This window comes from Poecilia reticulata, unplaced genomic scaffold, assembly GCF_904066995.2.
Source record: "Poecilia reticulata unplaced genomic scaffold, P_reticulata-male-v2 Scaffold_34, whole genome shotgun sequence".
NCBI classification, from domain to species: Eukaryota; Metazoa; Chordata; class Actinopteri; order Cyprinodontiformes; family Poeciliidae; genus Poecilia; species Poecilia reticulata.
The window spans coordinates 125411-150934 of NW_027675132.1; the positions used below are offsets into that span (position 1 = coordinate 125411).

Sequence of the window (25524 nt, forward strand, 5' to 3'; positions counted from 1 at the left end):
AATCAGCCCTTAGGGGCAGCATGAGGCTGTGGGTGTGTCTGCAGGGGGCAGAGAGGACGGAAGGTGGACAGATTGATTCTCACCTCTGGGGAAAAAGCTGATCTTTATCCATAAAGTGGTTGTTCACTTTCTGGACCTGCAGCGTTTCCAGATGGTACCAACAGTTTGTGTCCTGGGTGGGTGGATCATCAGCAGCAACACAACTGGCCTTCCTCTGCAGTCGGCCAGTAGATATCAGGTCCAGGTTCGGTAACTGATCCCACGATCCACTGGGCCGTTCTCACCACCCGGGCCGAGTCCTTTTGGTCCTGGGTTGTTGTCGTCCCACCCAGTCCTGCTGAGGCAGAGGATGCTCTTCATCACGGCTCTGTAGACGTTCTGGAGCCGCTGAGCAGGAAGTCCAGCCCTTTGCAACTTCCTGAGGAAGAAGAGTCTTTGTTGGGCCTTCCTCATCAGAACAGAGGTGTTCAGTGACCAGGTCCGGTCCGAGGTGACCTGGATGTCCAGGAATCTGATGTTGTCTCCCTACACACTCCACCACCTCCACCTGGACTGTAACAGGTGGTGCCCTGTCAGATTTTCCTACCGTAGAGCATCGATCTGCGCTTCCCCTCTCGGTGGGACGGATAGAAGATCGTCTGTCATGGGTCCTTTAGGGGTCGAGCTTTAGTGGATTTATTTTAATTTAAGAAAGACAGTATTTAGACGGAAAATTAAATTAATTTAAATGGAGACTTTATTGTGAATCGTTGCTGCTTATAAATTGTTGTTACATGAAGAAACACATTTATATTTCATGAGAGAAATATTTAACAAAGTGCCACAACTTAGTTACTGCAACTGAGATCTACAGGATCCCACATGATCCCACCTTTAGGCAGCACCAACACCTGGAGGTGATCATGAATATAAACTAAATAAGAACTTAATGAGTCTTTTAAAGAGCAGAACTGGTTTTATGTTAGTAGGAAAAACCAGAACAAAAGCACTTTAAACTACAACAGAATATTAAAACCATAATAAGATAAAAATAAAATATAATTTTTTAAGAAATGTATAATATTACCAGAATAAAGTTGTAATATTCTGACTTTATTCTCATATTTTATATATTTTCTTAGTTTGTCCATAATACTCCATCCTGTTAAACTGCTTCCCCTGATTATTTAAATCCTAAAATGTGACACATCTCTCCTTCCTCTGCAGTCTGGGGTTCATCAGAAACTGATGTTTCTCTGATCTGTGGAGTCAAACCAGATTTAAACTCAACAGATTTCCCTCTCTTCCTCCTCTGAGTGGTTTCTTTTCCAGTCGGACTTCTTGTTTCTCCTGGCAGCAGTGAGAAACTCTTTGTCTCTCTAAGCGCTGCTGGAAACCTGAACAGATCTGCTGGAAGCTGAGAGTGATCAGATCCTACTCATGATCTCCATGGATCACCAGATCCTGAATCTCTCTGATTGTTGGTCCGTCTGGAAAATATTCCTTCCACATATTCCTGCCTCTCTGACTGAACCGACTCTCAGCAGGAGGACTGGCAGCCCGTCTAAAGGAGGTCTGGACCCCAAAGGTTTCAGAACCGCTGCTTTAACTGAGCCCATCTGTTCAGGACCAACACATCACCACTTCATAGGAAATGTTCACTCCTTCATTCACTACATCTGACCTCACTCTGGATGTTTCTGCAGACCTGGAACATGATTCCAGTTCAGGTTTCAGGTTTTAAATGTTAATAAAGTCAGAAGTTCTCCAGAAGGTTCTGGATCAGCCAGCAGACATCAGAAGGTCATGAAGAAGTGAAGGAGAGAACAATTCAAACCCAGATGGTTCCTGCTGGATCAGGTTCCTCTGATCCTCTGAACACATGATGGGATCAACTTTCTGCTGACTGGATCACTGGGAACTGACTGGTTCTGGTTTCTCTTTCAGACTCACTGAAATCCAGAAGATGGAAGATTTGGACCTAAAGCAGGACAGAGCAGAACCTCCAGGATCCGTCTGTCCCTCTATGAGGAGTGACCGGTCCAAACATCAACCTCCAGGCTTCAGTACTGAACCTGGACCCTCAGACAGGAAGTAAGAAACCAGTTTCTAACTGATTCATGTGACTCCACACAGATTTATTTAATATTAACTTGTTTATCTTCAGCAAATAAATAAAAATAAACTTAATTTTTCTGCCAACTTGAAGCTGAGTAGACATGAGGAATGTCAGCCAATCAGAGGAGTTTTAATGAGGCTTCAGTGAGTCAGAGATGGATGGAAATGATCCATGGAAACAGAAACAACCAGAACTTTAGAGAGCAACAATTCAGAGATAAACCCACTGAGAGAGGAAACTTCTTTACTGGGACCAGTCTATATACTGGGAACACTGGGACCAGTCTATATACTGGGAACACTGGGACCAGTCTATATACTGGGAACACTGGGACCAGTTTATATACTGGGAACACTGGGACCATGTGATCCAGGTTGATGATCCAGAACTTTAAACTTTCTGTTTCTCTGCAGCAGTTTGTGTTCTGGAGCCTCAGGCATAAAGCGTCTGCACAAAAATGTCCCATATTTTACTCAAAAGTCGGCATGTATAAATATTAACTTTGCTTCAAGGTTTGCATAAATATACAAACTTTTTCTGTGGACAATATCAAATCACAAAGAGTTAAAACTCACTAAATACTGAAATATGACCATTTAGACCAAGAAGCATCAAACTCGATGTTTTTCATGTTTTGAATATTTTATTGCTTAAACATAAACGATAAAACTGAACTGCATTTATCCTCAGACAATAAGCTAACACACACACACACACACACACACACCCCCCCACACACACACACACACACACACACACACACAATAAAAGTGAAAGGATGTGAAAACCTCACTAGAATGTAAATAATACTTTCCCTCAGTTTTTGCCTCATAAAGATGTGACTCATCGGTCTGAATGCATCTATGGAGTAATTTCATTCTCACTAAAGAAGAAAACAGGTTGGATCAGCAGATTGACTCCAACCTGCTGATTAGAAATGATCAACAGGTTTGATTATTGAAGGTGATCAGGTGTGGAGACAATCACAGGTCCATCAGTAGCTGCATCAAGGTGAGCAGCTACCTGAGGAGCTTTGGCTCTGATGGAGAACAATGGAAGGATTCAGAGGGAGGATTGATCAGAGATCAGATTGATCTGATGGTTTATTAGTGTTTAGATTAATCCAGACTGATCATCCTGGATCTCTGAGCAGAACTTAAAGAAGGAGCCGAGCGGTACCGGTACCGGTCCAGCTGCAGCCATCCTTCAGTTGAGCCGCTTTGTGAATGAGCCTTATGGACATAAAGCATCTTTATTCTGTAAATGTAAACTTATAAACATGATTCTACTATTTAGAATAAACGTCCACTTTCCCACTCAGAGACTCTCTGTCTGTCTTTAAATCCTGGCTGAACGATCTGCTGCTCAAACAGACATTTAGATCTCTTATTTTTTTTCTTTAAAATGTATTTTTATTTTTGTGAAGTCACCTCATGTGCCCTGAAAACACATTTTAAAGAAAATATGTAATTATTATTATAAATACTTATACTGCTTCAAACAAGGACGTTGCCATGGTTACTGCTTCACATGGTGGCAGACTTCCAGGTATTTATACTAACTTACATTGATATTTATTTATGGAGGCGACGTCCCGACCAGCAGCTGCTTTATTTCCCGCAAATTAGGATTTATAAAGGAAAGGTGCGCACGACTTTATGCATCCGATTCTTTTGTGTGCCGAACTTTTCTAAATTTCTCTGTTCTCCAAGTTTTAGTGTGAAAACTGCGCCGTCTTTTCTGCATGAGGCCCCTGATCTTCTTCAGTGTTTTTATCTCAGAGTTTCTCAGTAATTGATCTGAATAACATTTTGTGTTTCAGAGATCAGAACCTCAGACTGAGAGCAGAACCTGCAGGATCCGTCTGTCCCTCTATGAGGAGTGACCGGTCCAGAGGAAAACCTCCAGACTTCAGTACTGAACCAGAACCATCAGAGTAAGAAACCAGTTTCTAACTGATTCATGTGACTCTGCAGAGACCAACCAGGATTTAAACTTTGATTTCAGCTTAGAAACTGATTCATGGAGACCAAAACATCATTTTAAATCATTTTAGTTATTTTTTCAGTTGTGATCTTTGAGAAAACAGAACAAACTGGAGGAAAAACTAAATAGTTTCCTTTGTGTCTTTATGAATCTCTAGAACAACCACATGCTAGCAGCAGGCACGACAGAGAAATGTTTCAAACTCGTATGATGCAGCTTTTAAGTTGAGGGATGTCGATCTGGCACTATAGGAGGGAAATAGAGCCGCTGCACTTAAGCTCAGTGTGAATGAAACCATGATTCGGCTTTGGAGACGAAGGGCTGCGTCCTTAATATATGCAGCAGATTTGTTGTGTCTCAAAGCTCAGAATTTTAAAATGTTCCACATTCAAAATAAACTTTACAGAAAAAATACACAGAAATATTTTAATGAGAAAATATTTCTGTGTATATATTTCTGAGTCTCTGATCCATCAGAGACTCAGATCAGAACCAGAACCCAGCTGTGTGTCCTTTAAGAGCAACAGGTCAAAGGGTGAACCCATTAACTTTAAATCTCCTGGATCTCCACCATCAGAGAGGTGAGCTGTTTCTAACTGCTGTAAACTGAACCAGTAAGTTTCAGATGTTCCCAGTTATATTTACAGAGTTTTGATCCATTATCTAAACCAGCTGCTCTGTTCTAATGAAAACACCTTCATCTCTGGTGATGATGATGATGATGATGATGATGATGATGATGATGATGATGATGATGATGATGATGATGATTGTTAGGTATTTTCTGAAACCTACATGGAAAAAGAGAACCACAGACAACGTATATGAGTTTTTAGCCGACTTCTGCAGAAGGAGAAAAACTCTGTCAGCTCCTCCGAGCTGTTCACAGAGCGTTCTGAAAACCTTCAGTTTGTTTGTCTCTTTTATTAGCAGGGGAGAGAAAGGTGTGAACAGGAATGGAGGGGGTGAAACCCACATCCTATCTTCACAGTAGGATGTGAATTCAGACAGACAGAGGGGAGACACAGAAACTAAATTAACACATAGATAGGTTTTACAGCTCAGGACTTTCCCAGGAAGATCTAAGTCACCATCTGTACAAACATGCTTGATTAAGGAAGATTTAATTTTGTCTCCCAAGTTGCAACAAATTTGAACACTAAACCTCTAAATAAAAACTAGTAACATAAAATTATAAATGTAAGAATGATAACAAACATAATAACTCTAACATTTCCCCCCTGTTTAACATTCTTATACAAAAGTCACTCAACATCTTAAAATGAAAAAGAACACATAAAAAAGAAAAAATGAATTATAAACGAAACAGTAGAAAACCAAATGCAATTTTCTTTCATCACAAGCACCACTTGTTTTCACATTTTCGGTGTAGGAATCATTCAGCAAATGAATTAATCTGTTCATTGATTACAGAACATCATCATTGTACAGAAAATCGTCAGAATCTCAAAACAAGTCCTCTTCATTCGTCTCATAGGATGCCTGCGTCATCTGATAGCTGACAACAGTTGTGTTAACTGTTCTAAACATCACTTCGTAGACAAGGAATAATGCAACTTGTAAAAAGACAGAACAGAACCAAAACAATCAGAATAGGTGTCACGAGCTTTAACAGTAAAGTCCACCATGGACCAGACATGAGCCATGAAAACAAATCAAAAAAGGATGAGCCGCGTGTTCCACTCTCCACATATTTTTTTTAAGATCCTCCAGCTCATATAGAGCATCAGAAATAGTTCCTCCAGTTCCTGTTTCGTCAGGAACGAATGTACAGCACGCTGGGCCAATGATTTTACAAACACCTCCCTGAGAGGCTGTGAGCAGGTCAAGCACAACACGATTTTGCAAAACCATGTTTCTCAGTTCAGTCAGCTCTCTCATGGTGCCATTTGCCAGCTGGTGTGTGCTGTTGATGAGTCGCAGTAATCCATATCTGTTGATTTCAACGTGGTCCCGAACCTCTCCTACTCCGACCCATGGAAATATGCCTTGCATAAACTTTTCTCCACCGTTCCAGATCTTGAATTCCCAAGGAACTCCAGTGTCTGTAGTGAGGCCTCTGGCATAACTGCATGCTTGGAGCGGGCAGCTAAGCTCCATTTCCTCACAAGAAGTACCAGTCTGCCATCACCCGTGAACCATAGTCTCCTGGCACTATGGCACTGCACAGCGTTGTCTCCTGTTTCCTCTTTGTCTTATGCGTGATGTTGAAACTCCTCTCCTGAAACAAGTCGTCACAGTCTAGGTTGTCCTTCCAGACTTTGCAGTGTGGAGTCATCCTTTGACCCCTGCAGGCAATGCAGTTGATGTAATCCGGTGTCGTTTCGCAGTAGGTGTAAACTTTGTTACACAAGTTTCAAGGTAACATCCCAAGAGAAACGTGTCCGTTGTTGAACACGCAGCTCCTCAGAGACCCGGGTTTAGCTCCTGCTAAAGAAATGGTCTCTGGTATTTTCCATGCGGTTAGTGGAAATGGAAATACGTCAGCATTAAAGGAACAGTTCATAGATCCAAAACGTTCCTTCGCGGCATCTCCTATCCGAAGTAGAACAGAATAGTCATTTTTGCACCATTTGCATCCCTTTGGCCTGGGGACGCTGAGTCGTGGTTGTGTGCTCAGGCCATAGAGACACATCTGAATGTTGTCAGTAATATCACCTGGTCGGAGGCCTGAGTTGTGAATAGAAACCGGCAGCTGTGCACACACGTAGCAGTTCACAGCATGTCCCTCGTACGCGGTTCTATTCATTAGTTTCCACCACAGGTTGGTGCTGTAGTCGTGTTTGTGGAACTCAGGCTCACTTCCTCCTCCAAACATCAAACATGCTGCTGTCACAGCGCAGTAGAAGATCCATCTGGCATATGGAGTCCCCATTGCTGCTCGGCACACAGAGATGTCAAAACCCCCAAACTAAAGACGGGGGAATCTTAAGCGTTTCTTCACCGGGTTTGAGACGAGCTACTCTAAAAAATAGCCCCCCTTTGAAGTCCGGTCTTCCTCCCTCCGCCTACTTAGGGGTTCACACACTCCCTGCAGCTTGCAGTGACTGAGATGTATCCAGCTGCAATCTTTACGACTGTTGGTGTGGTCATCAGCACCTGGAAGGGTCCTTCCCAACATGGGCTGGTCCAATACTTTCTTTTGATGACCTTTATGTAGACCCAGTTTCCTGGCTGGATGGGGGTGGTTTTATTTATTTCCTGTAGAGGAGAACAGTCAGACGGCAGTAAATTTGCATTTAACACCTCTTTCTGTTTCAGGATCCTGATCATATAATCTGCCAAAGTTTGCTCCTTATCTGCTTTCTGTAAATCTGAAGGAAATATAGGTAATCTATATGACCTTCCATGAATTATTTCAAATGGTGTTAACCCTTCCTGTGTGGGTGTAATTCTCATATATATAGTTTTACCAAATCTAAACAGTCTGGCCTTGGCTTGCCAGTAGTTTCCATGCATTTCTTCAATCTGCTTTTCACAGTACCATTGGTTCTTTCCACCAATCCTGCACTCTGGGGTGGTAGGCACAGTGATTCTTTAATGTCATTCCTAAGTGAGTAACCATGTTTTGTACTACCTGGTTTACAAAATGTGGCCCATTGTCACTATAAATAGTTTGTGGGATGCCATGTGTTGGAATAATAGTTTTACATATAGCTTTAGCTACTGTCAAAGCATCTGCATGCTCTCCTGGAACTATTTCAACCCATTTAGAACAAGCATCAATCATCACCAAACAATATGTGGTCCACTTTGTGTGAGTTCAATAAAGTCCATATGCATTGTTTGAAATGGATGAGGGTTTTGGGAAACTTCCTCTTCTTGGTCTAATGTTTCCTTGAGGATTGTTTCTGACACAAACTGGACATGCAGTACAAAATTTTTTTTAAGTAAGAATTTAATCCATATGTGGTAAAATGCTGTTGTAGCATAGAGATCATCCCCCCTGTTGACACATGACATTGTCCATGTGTCAAAAATGCTGCCACTCTAAATAGAGAGTTTGGAAGGACCGGCTTCTATTTACTGAAAAAATGTTATCATCATTCAGTGTCGCCCCTTTAGTTATCCACATTTGTTTTTCTGCGTTTGGAGCATTATCTTGCATGTCTTTTAACACAGCTTTGTCTATCACTTGAGGATCTTCTGTCTGTATTGAGAAATTGTCTCCCCCATGCCTCCCAGCTGCAGCTCCCTTTGCTACTTTATCAGCTAATCTATTGCCATTTGAAACCTCATCCTGTCCCGTGGTGTGCGCTGCACACTTACAAACTGCTAGTTTAGCTGGTAAATGTATGGCCTGCAAAAGATTCTTAAGCAAGGATGCATGGGTGACTGGTTTCCCTGTAGATGTTATCAAATTCATCAAAGCATAACTGTTTCTAAATAAAAACGACCATCCTGAAATTAAACCAAAACCTCAAATCCTCTAATTTTCCATTTCTTTATAAATTTAACAATCATCAATTAATCAACCCTAGATTAAAAGTTTTAAACTTTAGTCTAGAAAAGATTGCTTTAATTCAAAATCATCAGTTTGGAGTAACTAATTACATCCACTAGAGTGGCTTAAGATATCAAATTGTCCTTAACTTTGTATTTCGGTCCAACTGACAGTGTAATTTTTTATGTTATTTTTTTTTTAAAGTAAATGATTAATAATTTGATTAGTTACTCAGTTCTAGAGTACAGTTTGTTTAATTCCTCAAAATCACCTCCACATACAAGCGACACTAACAGAAACATAAAACATATTTGCAGTCAGCCAAAATTTTATCAGTCAAACTTCCAGTCTGTTCTTATTGCTTTCTTTGGTGCTTATTGTTTATCATATTTTAGCCTAAGTCTGTTAGTTCATTGCTAAGCTTTTAGTGATTGTAGTTTTCCCTTCACAGCTTCCCAACCTATGGCTTGTGGACCCTGAGAGATCACTGGTCCTTCTGTTAAGGACTGAGTTAACGGGTACAAAGTGGACGATTTTATTTAACATTGTACCTAAAAGCCTTCAATATGTCCTTTTCTAGCTAGATAATTCCTTCCTGCTAGTAAGTAAGCAAGCAAGTCCTCATTACAGTAGCAGTGTGTGTCACAGCAGTGTGTGTGTATAACTTATCTCGCATTTCTCCTGTCTCACTTCTCGCTTCCGGCTCCTGCTGCTGGCGTCGCTGCAGCTGGTCCCCCCTCTGTCTCTTCTCCTGCTCCCTGTCAGTCCAACTTGCCGATGTTGGATTATTTATAAGTTGTCCAGACCGTCCCTTTGTCCACCAATGAAACAAGCGGCAAACAGTTCAGTTTGCTTTCTTTTTCCAAACGTCTAGCAGGACTCCATACAGTAGTTTTGCTGCATGGCAGTTCCCAGATGTCAAGGAATTAGGACCAATGGACACTTTATTGCCTTCAGTGTCCAGGTGGTAGAAATTGTCCTGTCCTTTTTCGCTTCTTTATCAACTGGCTGTTGATGAAGGAGGGACGTCATCTGATTGGCAGGACAGATCTGAGCTGAGGTCAGAGGTCAGACGCAGCGCAGCGAGGCTCAGACAGAGGAAAAGGAAAGAAGCAAATAAGAGTCAATTAGTGTTTGCTTGCTTTTCTGTGTTCCTTTTTTTTCTCTTTATACACAAACATTTTCCATATAACTTTCTTTTCTTTTCATCGTATAGTTTTTAGCCACTTATTATCCAACTTTTTAAGAAGTCATAAACCATTTCCTTATTCAAACACATATAAACATGAAACATGTTAAAAGCTGTAGTCTCTTTCATCATGTTCACCATTAACTTGTAAAATGTAGAATGTACGTTTAAGTTAACTTCATCTAAGACACGTCTCACCAGAGAACAATGGATTTCTCTAAATTTGTTGATCTCAGTGCTGCAGACTGTGAAGTCAGCGGGCAGCCCTCCTCTCAAGGCCTAAGAGAGTTTACGAGGCTGGTTAATGTCCAGGTCGGTACCTTACTCTGACCGCTGACCCCTCCAGATAGAAGCCAGAGGATCGTTTCACCAAGTTGGTTTTATAATCTAATTACGACGCTATACATTAAACATTGTTCTCTGAGGAGAATTTTATTATTTAGTTTTATTTTTCCTGCTTCTCCTCCTTCAGGAAAGTCATGATTCCACTTTTAGCATACAAAGAAGTTGTTCCCATGTTTTTATTTCAGTGAGACCTCTCTTTACTGGTTTTTCTTTAAAGGTGTAGGAATGCTCAAAAAGAAAAACAAAACAAACATCAGTATTTCTTAAAACAAATTATTTCTCACTTGTGAGGTTTAAACCAAATTTTTTAGTAACATTAAAAATTATTTTGCATACACTGATTTCTTACAGGAATTCAATTTCTTTTATGGTTTTACTTAACGTGTCCCAAACTGCATGCACATGTCTCTAGCATTTCATCAATTTGGTCTGGTGGTTTGTGTTTTTGGGGTGTGGTAGAGTCTGATCAAGCTGAGGAGTTTAGCCTCTGCCGTCTTCTTCCTCCACCACCCCTTCTGTTATTCCATCTATTCTTTTTACATTCTTTCGCCCAGTGATCAAAATCACCACAGTTCCAGCAACCTTCTGGATCTTTTGGAGGATTATTTGGGGTCCCATTAAGGGGTCTCCCTCCCCTCTGACTGCCTCTGCCTCGTCCCCTACGGGGGCTTTGGAACAAGGCAGAAGTTTCTAATTCTTCAATATCATCTATATGAAAAACAATAATAGCAGAAATGCTTGATTTATTGTCTGCTGGGACTGGGGCAGATGGAACGGCAGCAGTGGCTGGGGAGGGGTGGTTGCAGGAGCCTGCGCTCCCTGCAATGTTATGGCCTTTTCTCTGCCTGCATTGAGTTCATTATCTTCTGGTTTTACAAATAAGTTTTTAAGTGCTGCTCTTTTTTCCATTTTGACATGTATGTCATGCCACCAAGAAGTCTGGACAGCGTAATTTTCATCCCTTCTTAGATCCTCAGCAAGTGAGGAATTACAACATTTATTTCCCATTATTTCAGTACTGCAATTAGCTTATAATGGCTTGGTATTTTGTGCTTTTTCTTCAAAAAGAGTGCTCTAAGTGAGCGCTTAATGTCCCCTGAAGAACAGTCTTCTAGGCCAGACTAGTTCTGGTCCGGTTCTTCACCTAGGATTCTAATTCCGAGGACAGAAAGTTTTACTCTCAATGTTGAGCACCATTCACACTTGCACACACACAAAAAAGAATATTCCCTGCCTACGCGAGGATCCCTTTAAGGGCCACCTCATCCAGAGGGGGACTCTAAATTACCCCTCCTTCCTTTTCCCTGCCTACGCGAGGATCCCTTTAACCCTAGGTTTTGTACTTCATGAAGATCATCCCAGTTTTAAAAAGATTAGAATTTTCTGACTATTATTTTTTTTTTTTGGTCAGGTTTTATAGGGTCAAAGAGATTTCCTCATCCAGAGAGGGGCTCTAAAATACCTCTCTTTCCTTTCCCTGCCTACGCGAGGATCCCTTTAACCCTATATGTTAAGTAAAACAAATGACCTGGCAAATTTTATTATTTATTTATTTATTTATTTATTTATTTATTTATTTATTTATTTATTTATTTATTTATTTATTTATTTATTTATTTATTTATTTATTTATTCTTCTTGCTTTAAAACTATTATTGATGGGCCAGGCTTTATAGGGTCAAAGAGATTTCCTAATCCGGAGAGGGGCTCTAAATATACCTCTCCTTCCTTGGGACTCAAACCCGATTTTGGGATTCAAACCCGAACAGCTATTTTTACTCACGTTTCTGTTGGTTCGTTTTGTCTGTTCGGATCTCGTCAACCGTTGTTGGCAGACAAAGTTGGACCTAGGACGCTGGCCTGGCGAAGAATTCACTTCCCGGGACTTTGTTTCCAGGTTCTGTTGACTCTGGCCGTGCACGGTTTCAGCGCGTCGTCCTTTGTCTGTCAGTGAAACGGGTATGTTGAGATCCCGGGTTTCGGCACCAACTGATAGGTATTTTCTGAAACCTACATGGAAAAAGAGAACCACAGACAACGTATATGAGTTTTTAGCCGACTTCTGCAGAAGGAGAAAAACTCTGTCAGCTCCTCCGAGCCGTTCACAGAGCGTTCTCAAAACCTTCAGTTTGTTTGTCTCTTTTATTAGCAGGGGAGAGAAAGGTGTGAACAGGAATGGAGGGGGTGAAACCCACATCCTATCTTTACAGTAGGATGTGAATTCAGACAGACAGAGGGGAGACACAGAAACTAAATTAACACATAGATAGGTTTTACAGCTCAGGACTTTCCCAGGAAGATCTAAGTCACCATCTGTACAAACATGCTTGATTAAGGAAGATTTAATTTTGTCTCCCAAGTTGCAACAAATTTGAACACTAAACCTCTAAATAAAAACTAGTAACATAAAATTATACATGTAAGAATGATAACAAACATAATAACTCTAACAATGATGATGATGATGATGATGATGATGATGATGATGATGATGATGATGATGATGATGATGATGATGTTCTGCTGCTTCCTGGCTCCATGTCAGACTAACAGTGGGACACATTTCCACCACCCACTGGGAAATACCTGGTAAACCAGTCTGGTCCATCAGGACTTGGTTCCTGTGTGCATTGTGAGATCAGTTCAGCAGGAAGGAAAGCTTCATGATGTGGTTGGTGAGATCTGCTGGAACTCAACCAGACTGAGCTGATGTGGACCATCAGAGGTTCTGCTGGTCCTTAGTGGGATCAGCAGGAACATTAAATCTTTAAAACTACTTGGATCATCTGGTTCACTGCTCACATCCAGATATCACTTCATGGACCTTTACCTTCTAATTGTCTCTATGTGGACAGATACAATGTGAGCTCACTGGCTTCCAGGATCCCTTTTAAATCCTCTATAACACATGTGTCAATGTGTCAACATAATTTTATGTGGCCCCCAGCGTTTATAGGCCCATGATTGACTTAAAATAGGTTTTGAACATGAATTGACTACAAACTACATCACCCACAATGCATTCCTTTTGTTACCAGCCAACATTGCGGTTTCTCGCCACTAGAGAGCAGCAGAGTCACCTTGTCGAGAAACCTGGCTGGAACTAGTTGAGATCTTTCCAGGACACACAGAAAACAGGTCACAAAGGCCTGGAACTACTAGTAATCTTGTATTATGATTTAATGTTGAAAGAAACTAATGTAATCTTTGTTTTTAAATGCAAAATGAATTTATTATGTTTTAAAGATGAGTAAAATACATGTAATCCTTTCTTTAAAGGTTACAGGTTGGAGAGTAGAAATGAAAAGACCATAGATAGATAAAAAGTGTCTGATGCTGTGTTACAAATATAGACTGGAGGGGTGAAAGAACAGTTAAGCAGAGAGAAAAGAGGAAGTGAGATTTTTAGACTATATCTGCATCAGGTGTGAATACAGATAGAGGACTTCAGCAAGAAGTTTTAAAGAACAAGGAAGGTTAAAAGTTAAGTGGAATAAAGGTCGAGGCTAACTGAAGATACCTGATGTCAGGGAAAGTACGCGGGGATGTAGGAAGTGAAAGAACTGTGTACGTGCCCCCCCGAAATGTAAAAGGTATAAAAATATATGCAGGCGAGGAAACGGTGTTCTTAGTTCCTCGGTGTTCGAGTCAAGACCACACGAAGATGCAGAATTAAGATAAGGGCGATGCAACGGCACTACGGGGAGGTGAAGACTTTGCGCCGCTCGAGAAAGGAACAAGATCCGGTTACCCACAACCCGAGTTCTGATTCGACAACCGTCCTACACTCAACCCAAGACCATCTCAACGATGCAGCAGCAGACATGGGGAATAAACAAAGATCACATATGGATAAAGAACTGATTTCATGGAGGATTCTCACCAGTTCAACTTTGGATTTATTCTAAATGGGATCCTGCCTTCTCAAGACAGGACCTTGTCCATGGATGTTAAAGTTTTCTGCTGCCAAGTTTAACCTCATCATCGGGGGTCAGGTGGAGCTGCATCCCAAAGCCTCTCATTTTAGTTAGTGACACAGTAGGGACTGGTAGGGAGTGTCATTTCTAAAAGTTTTACTTATATTAATCTTTTAATTTTTTTCTTTTTGATTTAAGAAACTGTATGTCATTTTCCCCTGCTAAAGCTTGCTAATAAAATACTAAAGTCTAAATTGATGCTGTGGACAGTTAAATTAATTAAGTCACTCAGAAACTAGTTTTTCAGGTTAATGTAAAATCAATGTTCATGATCCTAGTACATTGGGGCCCTCAGATGTTTCTTTGGTTATGATAAATAATGACCCTGGGACTCACGCCGAGTCTCTAAAATTTTCTAAGCTGTAACAAGTGCACGTTATTAATAGAGAGAGAGCTACCGTTAACGAATGTGGTTTTTGTTCTCGGGCACCGGCAGGCTACTCCGATGTCTGATACAGGAACTGTAGCGGGTCATAACGTTCGGATTGAAGGTAGTTAGAGCTTAGACGTGTCTCTCTCGCAGCCAGCTTAAACAAAATGTCCTCTACAATTCAGCCGTTGTAATACCCAGGAATTAGAGACTTTTCCGGACCCGTTAGTTGGAGAGCTGGTCAGTAGTCAGTCCGTTAGAGATGGGAGGTGTTAAGGGCGTGGCTGATTACTGGGTAATAACAACCTCAAGCTGCTTATTAATTTTCCCAGTGAATAAAACTGAGACATCGACAAGTTAACATCAAAAAGCAGGGCAGTGCAGAGACCACTAAAGGGGCAGGTGCTCAAAAAAAAATGCACATCTAACCGCATTTTAGAACAGAATATTAACAAAGCCACACAGCTTTCAGAGTTTAATAAACAATGATAAATTACAAAATTGTGACATATACAATCAAAGCTGAAGCAGAAACGATACGTTTAATGTTTTCCATCATCTGACGAGTAGCAAGTCTACTCCACCTTATTCACCAAAAACATTTTTTTTAAATTCACCAAAAACTGTTCTGTAATCTGAAACTTTTGAGCTCCACAGTTGGCCGCCTTATCTCACTGCACGAGAGGCATTTGTGTCATAGGTCACGGGCAAAAGGTCAAAGGTAACAAGGTGACTGGCTTATTATGTTATACAAAAAAACACACAAAAAACAAATAATTTTAGTACGTTATGTGTCAGAAGACGGCTTAGGAAATAATACAAAAAAAAAATGCACCGAAAGGGCACTTGCGGGCAAGGAGCAAAAGGGACAGGTGCTCAAGCACCCCCCACACTGTCCTGAAGACCTGTGTGGAAAGAGCCTTCTCTTCCACTGTCCCCAAGCTCTGGGACTCTGTCTCTACCAGCATCAGATCTGCAGACAGTGTGGACAGTTTGAAGTCCAAGTTAAGCACCAACTTTTTAAAATGTCTACTGGTGATTCTGATGTTACTGGTCTTCATCCTTGTAGTTCATTTTCCTCTTTCTAACTTCTTTGTATTGTGTTCATGTGATGCTCTGTTTTCTGCTTTTAATGTGACACTCTGAGTTATTTTATTAGAAAATATTGCTGGATGAATATTTCCTGCCTTCCTGATTGTTCTTGGTTCCTCCACAGAGTGGACCAGCCGAGCTCAGAGGTTCCCAGTGACCTGTCTGCCCAGCAGCATCAAACAAAGCTTGACTCCATATTTATGGTCTGTGCATGAACAACTACTTTTCCATGGTTTTATTCACAGTCGTCTCCATGCTGCACTTTGTAGACCAGAGGACTGTCAGTCTGTCCAACATCCATCTGGTGTTTGGCTCCATGATTTCAGCCTGATGTTTCCTTGATTTATTATTCTGTTCCAGCTGCTGGAGGAAAACATTGTCACTTTTGTGAAGAATGAGCTGAAGAAAATCCAGAATGTTCTTAGTCCAGATTACCCAGAATCCTCAGAGAGTCAGAAAGAGAATTGTGAGGTGTTGAGAGGTGATGGTGAAAAGCAGAGGAGGAGCAGCAGAGAGGCAGTGATGAAGATCACACTGAACTTCCTGAGGAGGATGAAGCAGGAGGAGCTGGCTGACCGTCTGCAGAGCAGTAAGAGGATTTCTACAAAGATTTGACCTGATGGATAAATGATACATTTACTGGTGTCTGAAGAAATGGAATCACATTTATTTAAATCATCTTCAGAAGGTATTTTTGTTTCATCTCTGATTTTACTATTTCTGTTATTTTAGAACATCTTGCTGCAGTTTGTCAACATCATCTTAAATCTGGTCTGAAGAAGAAGTTCCAGTCTGTGTTTGAGGGGATTGCTAAAGCAGGAAGTCCAACCCTTCTGAACCAGATATACACAGAGCTCTACATCACAGAGGGAGGGACTGGAGAGGTCAATGATGAACATGAGGTCAGACAGATTGAAACAATATCCAGGAAACCACACAGACCAGAAACAACAATCAGACAAGAAGACATCTTTAAAGTCCCACCTGGAAGAGATCAACCAATCAGAACAGTGATGACAAAGGGAGTGGCTGGAATTGGGAAAACTGTCTTAACACAGAAATTCACTCTGGACTGGGCTGAAGACAAAGCCCACCAGAACATCCACTTCATATTTCCATTCACCTTCAGAGAGCTGAATGTGCTGAGAGAGAAAAAGTTCAGCTTGGTGGAACTTGTTCATCACTTTTTTACTGAAACCAAAGAAATCTGCAGCTTCGAACACTTCCAGGTTCTGTTCATCTTTGATGGCCTGGATGAGAGTCGACTTCCACTGGACTTCCACAACAAGGAGATCCTGACTGATGCAACAGAGTCCACCTCAGTGGAGGTTCTGCTGACAAACCTCATCAGGGGGAAACTGCTTCCCTCTGCTCTCCTCTGGATAACCACACGACCTGCAGCAGCCAATCAGATCCCTCCTCAGTGTGTTGGCATGGTGACAGAGGTCAGAGGGTTCAATGACCCACAGAAGGAGGAGTACTTCAGGAAGAGATTCAGAGATGAGCAGCAGGCCAGCAGGATCATCTCCCACATGAAGACATCACGAAGCCTCCACATCATGTGCCACATCCCAGTCTTCTGCTGGATCACTGCTACAGTTCTGGAGGATGTGTTGGAGACCAGAGAGGGAGGAGAGCTGCCCAGAACCCTGACTGAGATGTACATCCACTTCTTGGTGGTTCAGACCAAAGTGAAGAAGGTCAAGTATGATGGAGGAGCTGAAACAGATCCACACTGGAGTCCAGAGAGCAGGAAGATGATAGAGTCTCTGGGAAAACTGGCTTTTGATCAGCTGCAGAAAGGAAACCTGATCTTCTATGGATCAGACCTGACAGAGTGTGGCATCGATATCAGAGCAGCCTCAGTGTACTCAGGAGTGTTCACACAGATCTTTAGAGAGGAGAGAGGGCTGTACCAGGACAAGGTGTTCTGCTTCGTCCATCTGAGTGTTCAGGAGTTTCTGGCTGCTCTTCATGTTCATCGGAAATTCATCAACTCTGGAGTCAACCTGATGAAAGAAACACAAACATCTAAAAAGTCTTCATTATTTAATAAACCTAAACTAAAGTCTCTCCATCAGAGAGCTGTTGACCAGGCCTTACAGAGTCCAAATGGTCACCTGGACTTGTTCCTCCGTTTCCTCCTGGGACTTTCACTGCAGACCAATCAGAGACTCCTACAAGGTCTGCTGACACAGACAGGAAGTAGCTCACAGACCAATCAGGAAACAGTTCAGTACATCAAGGAGAAGATCAGTGAGAATGTGTCTGCAGAGAAAAGCATCAATCTGTTCCACTGTCTGAATGAACTGAATGATCGTTCTCTAGTGGAGGAGATCCAACAGTCTCTGAGTTCAGGAAGTCTCTCCACAGATAAACTGTCTCCTGCTCAGTGGTCAGCTCTGGGTTTCATCTTAGTGTCATCAGGAAAAGATCTGGATGTGTTTGACCTGAAGAAATACTCTGCTTCAGAGGAGGCTCTTCTGAGGCTGCTGCCAGTGGTTAAAGCCTCCAACAAAGCTCTGTAAGGACACACATTGTTACTGCTGGTATTTTTTAAAGAAATTTGTTAGTGATGAGGTAAATATTGAGTCATGCTTCATCAGTTTGTTTACTGGTTCATTGTCTCCTCAATGTTAGCCGCTAGCAGATGATGAGTAAAAGAGAGACCAGCTCTCATAGGTGACTATTCTTAATGCTACATGTTTAAAGAGCAGAAATTATTTTTTCTGTTGAATCAGAACTGGATTAATGCTGTTCATTATGGAAATTAATGAAACTAATATTTCTCTTGCCAGCCTCCTTACTTACTGCTATAACTTAGTCTTTTAAGGCTGGAGGCCCAACTAAAAAACAAACCAGTTCTCTATACTTGTATCATAAAAATGTGAAAAATATCACATTTTACTTCAATCTGTGAAAAAAGAACATCGTTATCTGGAACAAAAAGCATACATTTTGAAGAATTATTTAATATTTTCCTCCCTGTCTCCTCAGACTGAGTGGCTGTAACCTCTCAGAGAGAAGCTGTGAAGCTCTGTCCTCAGTTCTCAGCTCCCAGTCCTCCAGTCTCAGAGAACTGGACCTGAGTAACAACAACCTGCAGGATTCAGGAGTGAAGCTTCTCTCTGCTGGACTGAAGAGTCCAAACTGCAACCTGGAAACTCTCAGGTAACTCTGGGCTCTTGACAAATTGCTGCATGTTAGGAGCAAAAGAAAGAATAATTATAGATTCAGCAGTTGCTTGGCTTTATTATTTATTTCACATGTCACAAATCCATCCATCCACCAGTCAGCGACCAGTTCAGATGATCTTCTCATCATGTGATGAATTGTGTGTCTGCAGCTTATCAGGCTGTTTGGTCTCAGAGGAAGGCTGTGCTTCTCTGGCCTCAGCTCTGACCTTTAACCCCTCCCATCTGAAAGAGTTGGACCTGAGCTACAATCATCCAGGAGACTCAGGAGTGAAGCTGCTGTCGGCTGGACTGAAGGATCCAGACTGGAGACTGGAAGCTCTCAGGTATGGAGGAACCTGCTGCAGGAGCAGAGAAGGTCTGATAGAGGAGGAAGAGGAGAAACGTCTTTAGTCAGTCTGATGGGAAATGTTTAGTTTGAAGATAAATATTTAGTTTGATAATTAAATATTTAGACGCCTCATCTGGAGGCAGAGATCATTACCCAGTTTTCTGGAATATTCTCCTGACTAAGAACGGCTCACAAGGAAAATTAAAGAGTGGGATGGATTTAATAGAGTTTAATAGGGACTCTGACTAAATGAATAAAAGTGAAGTTCAGTTAGATTTCCATGATGATCTACTGATGACAGAAAGGACTTTAAAACAATATTTGATGGAGCTCCAGACCAATCAGCCCCAAGGAGCAAAGATGAGAAGAAAAGTAACTCCATGTTGGTCAGATGGATGTTTAAAAGTTCTGAGAGAGAAATAAAGATTTTTAACAAAACTCACAACTTTCAGGATTTAATAAAAATATAAAATAAATGTAGTAGTTTGTTCTCCACCAGGGGGCGACATCTGGAAAATGATCAAATGAATGAGAGGAATCAGGAGAGAATTGAAATTCCTTGTTTTCCAGAGGAAATGGAGAATTGCAGTGAATGATGAGGAAAAAGTAGAATTGTGCTCTGTTGACCGTGGTAGAAATTAAAAACAATAATAAGACCTTTTAGAGTTCAGCTCCAAGAAAAGACTAATGTGTTTAGGTTTTCAGTAGTTGGGAAAGCTTTTGGGATTGTTCAATAAAGTTTGGGAAAAATTCCCAACATCTTGGAAAAAGGCAGAGACCCTTCATGTTGGAAAACCAGGGAAATATCCATCCGACCAATCAGATTCCAGATCCACAGCTCTGACGTCACATTCAGGAAAAATAATAAATAAAACGACATTATGTATCTGAAAAAATTTAATATGTGCAACCTCAGTTAAAATTGGTCTTATAGATGTCCCTGCATCATCCTGAAAGTGAGAAAAGTATTGTTTATGTCAGGGATGTCCAAAGTCGATCCTCGAGGGCCGGCATCCTGCACGTTTTAGTTCTCTCCCTGGTGGCAGTAAAAACCTTTTCAGCTTGTCAATATTCCTCTTAGAGCTTCTAACAAGCCATCATTTGATATAGGTGTGTTAAACCAGGGAGAGAACTAAAATATGCAGGATGCCGGCCCTAAAGGACCAACTTTGGGCACCCGTGGTTTATGTAATCTGAAAGATTTTTTGCATGTCAAATGTCAGCAATGGTAGCACATATGTGGTTTACAGAATTTTTTGCCCACATAATGTTTTAATTTATTTTCAGATGCATGATTTCCTTTAGCTAATCAATTAACACAAAAGTTTTACATTTTTAAAGCCGCAGGAGAGAAACATGAATCAAACATAAACCGGAGATGTGCTTTTATTTTGAAAAGATAGCGCCATAACTTGTGCTGTAGCGCACATTAAAATCGAGTGCAGGCTGGCTTTACTGCCATTTTCTTAGAGGCAGCTAACATTATAATAATCAATGTAATTTGTACCGCACTTTTCATTAGAAAAAATCTCAAAGTGCTACACAGTGCAACTAAAATCGTAGATAAAATCAACATCATAAAAATCCTGTGGAGGCATAGTAGGCTTACTTAAATAATAAAGTCTTTAAGCCTCTTTTGAAGTCATCCAGTGGTTGCGGAGCTCTCAAATAACCCGGGAGAGAGTTCCAGAGACGGGGGGCAGCAACAGCGAATGCCCGATCTCCCATGGTCCTTAATCTGGATTGAGGAAGGTGGAGGAAGTTGCAGGCTTGTAATCGTAGAGATCTGGTGGATGAATGTGGAATGAGAAGGTCCTTCAGATAGTCCCGTGAGGTTCCGTTTAAACATTGATAGGTGATGAGAGCGATTTTGTACTGAATTCTGTAGGTGACAGGATGCCAGTGAAGATCATGCAGAATCTGTGTAATATGGGCAGATTTCCAGACTCTCAATAGAATCCTGGCTGCGCAGTTTTGAATGTATTGAAGCTTCTGAAGATGTTTATGGATTCCAATGAACAGAGAATTGCAGTAGTCGAGCCTGGATGAGACAAAGGCATGGACGAGAGTCTCGGCATCAGAGAAAGAGAGAGATGGACGAATTTTGGAGATATTACAAAGATGAAAGAAACAGGTTTTAAATAGATGCTTTGTGTGATTTTCAAATGTAAGATGTAAGATTATCCCACTGATAGATGGGGTTTCTGATGCTGGCTGTCGGCTTCTAAACAATTCTGATAATTACTGTATAGGAGCGCTAACGATGTCATAGTTGCCTCTGTGAGTCGCTGGCGCTCAGCTATTTTCCTGTCCGTGAAACCCGCCTACTCCTGCCTGGGGTCCAATCAGAAACTGAAATTTTAAGTTAACTTCCGTTGCAATCAAACTCTGTAAGAGACTTTGATAGTGAATGAAAGAGTTTGACTGTACGTGTAAGAGACTTTGTAGAGTTTGTAGGTTTTGTCCCTGGGGGCCTCTCATACATTTTGTGTTTGTGTGTGGGCGTGCATGTTAACACGGACTCATCAAGTCCCGGCTCATGACGGCTCCTCCGTCACACTACACTTAAACAGTTTTCTAAAGTGGGTTTTCAATTGAAGCAGGAGATAATAACTAAACGAAGACCAACACCGGAGCTGAAAGTTTTACTTCCAGATAGTTTGATTCCCAAACGGAGTAGAAAAGACATGCCGAGGATAAACGGATATTATTGTGCAGAATTAACGGTGCATGGATTTTATTGATACGTAAATGTAAGACAGCAATAAGATGTTTTTGTTTAGTTTTTTAATTAAATGTGCGTTTTGTGGGCTACAGTTAATGTTTAAATAATTCAGTAAAGTAGAAGCGGTAGCTAATCTACCACAGTAATTATTTATTAACATTAAGCCTAAAACGAACTACAACAACAAACTAAATGTTCTGTGTGAAAAATTCTTGAATGTTTTTTGGTGTTAAATCCTAAAACATGAAGTGCCATTGTTGTCAGTTGCTATGGCAACGAGTCTGCGTGTAGCTTGGCGGATTCAGAGCGATAAAACTCTTTCCTTTTGCTGTGGATCATAGCACGAAATTAATTCCTACATTTCTAAGTTTCACTGAGTTAACGCGGCTGACATGTAAAAGATTAGTCTTTTTGCCTCCCAGCGTTGTGACCAGCAGGTGGAGATATTTCTAAAAAGCAACAAGACACACCAGAACACAGATTTAACAGTGTACAATACTTATTAAACAATTATCTAAAAATTATTTTAAAACACTTCTTTTAAAATCCGAGGCATCGGGCTCACTACTTGGTCGCTGGAACCAAAGAAAAAGGGAACACACAAGAAAAAGGGACAAACAAGATGGGGTTGTTCCAAAAAAAACAAGCAAACCATGCAAATGCAACAAAATAAAGCAAGAAAAAAAGAACATGCAACACAAAAGAAATAACACAACACTCAAAAGAAACAAATGAATACTTCAACAACTGTAAAAGAAAATACTTCAAATGATGGAACAAGTTGTCGTCGTCTCTCCAAGTGCCCTTCTATGGGGGCCAGAGGAGTAATGCCCCGCCCACCAGCCTGCCCAATCCACAACAGGCTCAGCGGAGAGCGGCCAGAACAAACAGTGATAAGACAAAACAGCAGAGCGTCCAAAGCACTGCAGCTCCAAACAATCAGTTGCCTGAAACTGAAAACCCATTAATGCTAAATACAAAATAAAATAATCCAAAAACTAGATGGCAGGTAGCTTACCCAGGGGTGGAGACACAGCCTACACCAGGAGGGAACAGATCAGCAGGCGGGGACTAGACAGAAGCCACACACCACAACAACCTCCAGCCACGGCCGGCAACGCCAGCAGAGCCGCACTGCGGAAACGCACGACAGGTGTAGCACCCAAAAAAGCCAACCACGATCCCAGCCCCGGATAGCAAAAATGGCACTTATGATATCAGACGAGCTGATCAAACACCGCCAACATGTAGCCGCCAATTGTGCAGACAGTGGAGGAAACAAGGACACACACACCTCGCAACGGCTTGCCCAGCTTTAAAGGCATCTGCCCCGCCCACCAATCAGTGGTGCACCTCTCGCTACACCTGATGTACAGCGTGGGGGAGGGTGGAACACCATCCCACCACATACGCATGCGCAAAATTTCCGTAGGTCCAACAAGATGGATGGTGTCTATAAAAGTCATAAGTCAGAGCCTCACCAGCAATGAACCTCACCGCACGTCACTGATATATATATTACAGAGCCTCCAGGGGACATGGGGAATTTTTTTTCTTTTGCGTTCCCTCGCAATAATCTACTGATCAGTTCATGCGGCATAATTGATACTGTGAGTCTTTCTTACGGTGGCCGCCGTACTTTCTGCTTTAATACAAGCTTATAAGGTTTTTCCAGGGACTATTGAGTTATTATCGCGGGTAATCAGTCATCTGATTGTCTCTGTTGTTCGTCTGAATGGTTTAAAGAGCTGCTTTCAGTCCATCTGAGCCTCAACAGACATAAACTTGCAGTAAATGAATCGATTTTCAATCAGTTTTTTGCTGTGAGACTTATTCTTTACAGTGGTGATTGAAATTGTTAATAATTTCATTTCCTGTAGTTATTAAAAGTAGATGCGGTTGAGGGTCAAGAAAACCACCAACATCCTGCATATATTATAAAAAATAAAAAATGAGACACTTCAAATCTGGACTAGATTATTCTCCTCTTCAAGAAGAATCTTTATTACCATGTTTGCGATTTGTGAAACTTCACTTAACAGACCTGCAGAAGATCTTTCCTTCCTTCAGCCATCACCATTTGCAATGACTCTTTGAAGAATTAATGAGTTACACCACATTTAATTTCCCATTGGGATTAATAAAGTGGTTTTAAATTAGAATTGAATTGGAAAAAGACAACATGGAACAAGTGTGAATGGTAATCTGATCTTTATTGAAGTCTGAAAAATCACATAAAGGTTTCACAAATCCCAAACATGGACCAGTTTTTATTGAAGAGAAAAACGGCCACAGCTGCTCGTAACCTAGCAACCAAACGTCAACAAAAGCAAGATGGTGGCAAAACAGAAGCAGATCCTGAAGCACTCTTCAAAATAAAAGACTTCCTCTATTCAAATAAATCACTTAAATATATTTCACTTCACCTTTGTAATTATATACAATCATGTTCAGTTCAATTAATAATAATCATCATGTAAATTATGCTGAACATATAATTGTAAATCAGTCACTTATCATGAAAATAAACTGAACACAACATGGATTTTAATGCTGATTATTAAATCAGGTTGAGCTTCCAGAAATGTTTCCTTAGTTTCCTGATGTCCTTTTAGGCTTCAGTGAGTTTCTTCAGGTTGTTACTGAGGGATTTCCTTTCTCCTCTCTGTTGGAGCTTTTCCTGTGTTTGGAGAAATGAGTTGTGCTGCAGCAGCACCAACTGTCCTTCCTACATCCACTGCAGTTTGCAGTCCAGATGTTGGACTGTTCCTGTCTCAGTGGAGGACAATGTGTGTCTGAGAGACATGTAATGTCCATGTTTGCTGCTGAAAGAGACTGATGGTCTGACCCCCCTCCTCCTTTCAGGGTGGAGCCTGCTGGAGGCCGATTCTTGACACCAGGTGTGAGGAAGTGTAAGTGTGTTTTTCATCTGATTCATGACAACAAAGCAGCTCACATTCAACCATCTTCAAACTGTCACATCACTCATTCAGGATCATCATCAAAGATCAATAAATGATCAATAACTGCAGCTGGATTGTGTTTGTTCTCTCCATCAGATTCCTGTCAACTCACCATCGACACAAACACAGTGAGCAGAAACCTCAAACTGTCTGAAGACAACAGGAAGGTGACATGGGAGAAGGAGCTTCAGTCATATCCTGATCATCCAGACAGATTTGATTATTATCATCAGCTGCTGTGTAGAACTGGTCTGACTGGTCGCTGTTACTGGGAGGTCGAGTGGAGAGGAGATGTTTTTATATCAGTGAGTTACAGAAGAATCAGGAGGAAAGGAGACAGTAGAGACTGTGTGTTTGGATATAATGATCATTCCTGGAGTCTGAGATGCTCTGATGTTCATGGTTACTCTGTCTGGCACAATGACATTCAAACTCGTCTCTCCTCCTCCTCCGTCTCTAACAGAGTATCAGTGTATGTGGACTGTCCTGCTGGCATTCTGTCCTTCTTCAGAGTCTCCTCTGACTCACTGATCCACCTCCACACCTTCAACACCACATTCACTGAACCTCCGATTCCTGGATTTTAGTCAGTTCTAGTTCTTCAGTGTTTATTTGCTGATTTGAGTCTAAAGATTTTCCTCCTGTCAGAGAAACTCTCTCACTGTTGAACAGATAGTTCATCTCTACAATCTATTTCTTGGTGAAACTTTTCTGATTGAGTCCTTGGAAACTTTTTCTTCTTCCAGTCCTTTAAAGATGGAAGCTGGGATTATTCCAGGATTATTCCAG

At 41.3% G+C, this 25524-nt stretch overlaps 1 long non-coding RNA gene and 1 pseudogene across 2 annotated transcripts; one reads left to right on the forward strand and one right to left on the reverse strand.

Moving 5' to 3' along the window:
* The first annotated feature begins 1142 nt into the window (after nt 1-1142).
* Nucleotides 1143-25322, forward strand: LOC145550329 (NLR family CARD domain-containing protein 3-like; annotated as a pseudogene). Its single transcript, XR_014086236.1, has 8 exons — nt 1143-2073; nt 3921-4034; nt 15647-15725; nt 15883-16111; nt 16255-18046; nt 18520-19042; nt 24638-24684; nt 24832-25322. The product of XR_014086236.1 is annotated as an NLR family CARD domain-containing protein 3-like (transcript).
* LOC145550332 (uncharacterized) lies at nt 4910-7216 on the reverse strand. The gene is made up of 2 exons (XR_014086239.1): nt 6764-7216; nt 4910-6640 (listed from the first exon to the last, which is right to left on the reverse strand). It is a non-coding gene; the product is annotated as an uncharacterized LOC145550332 (long non-coding RNA).
* Nucleotides 25323-25524: the final 202 nt, after the last annotated feature.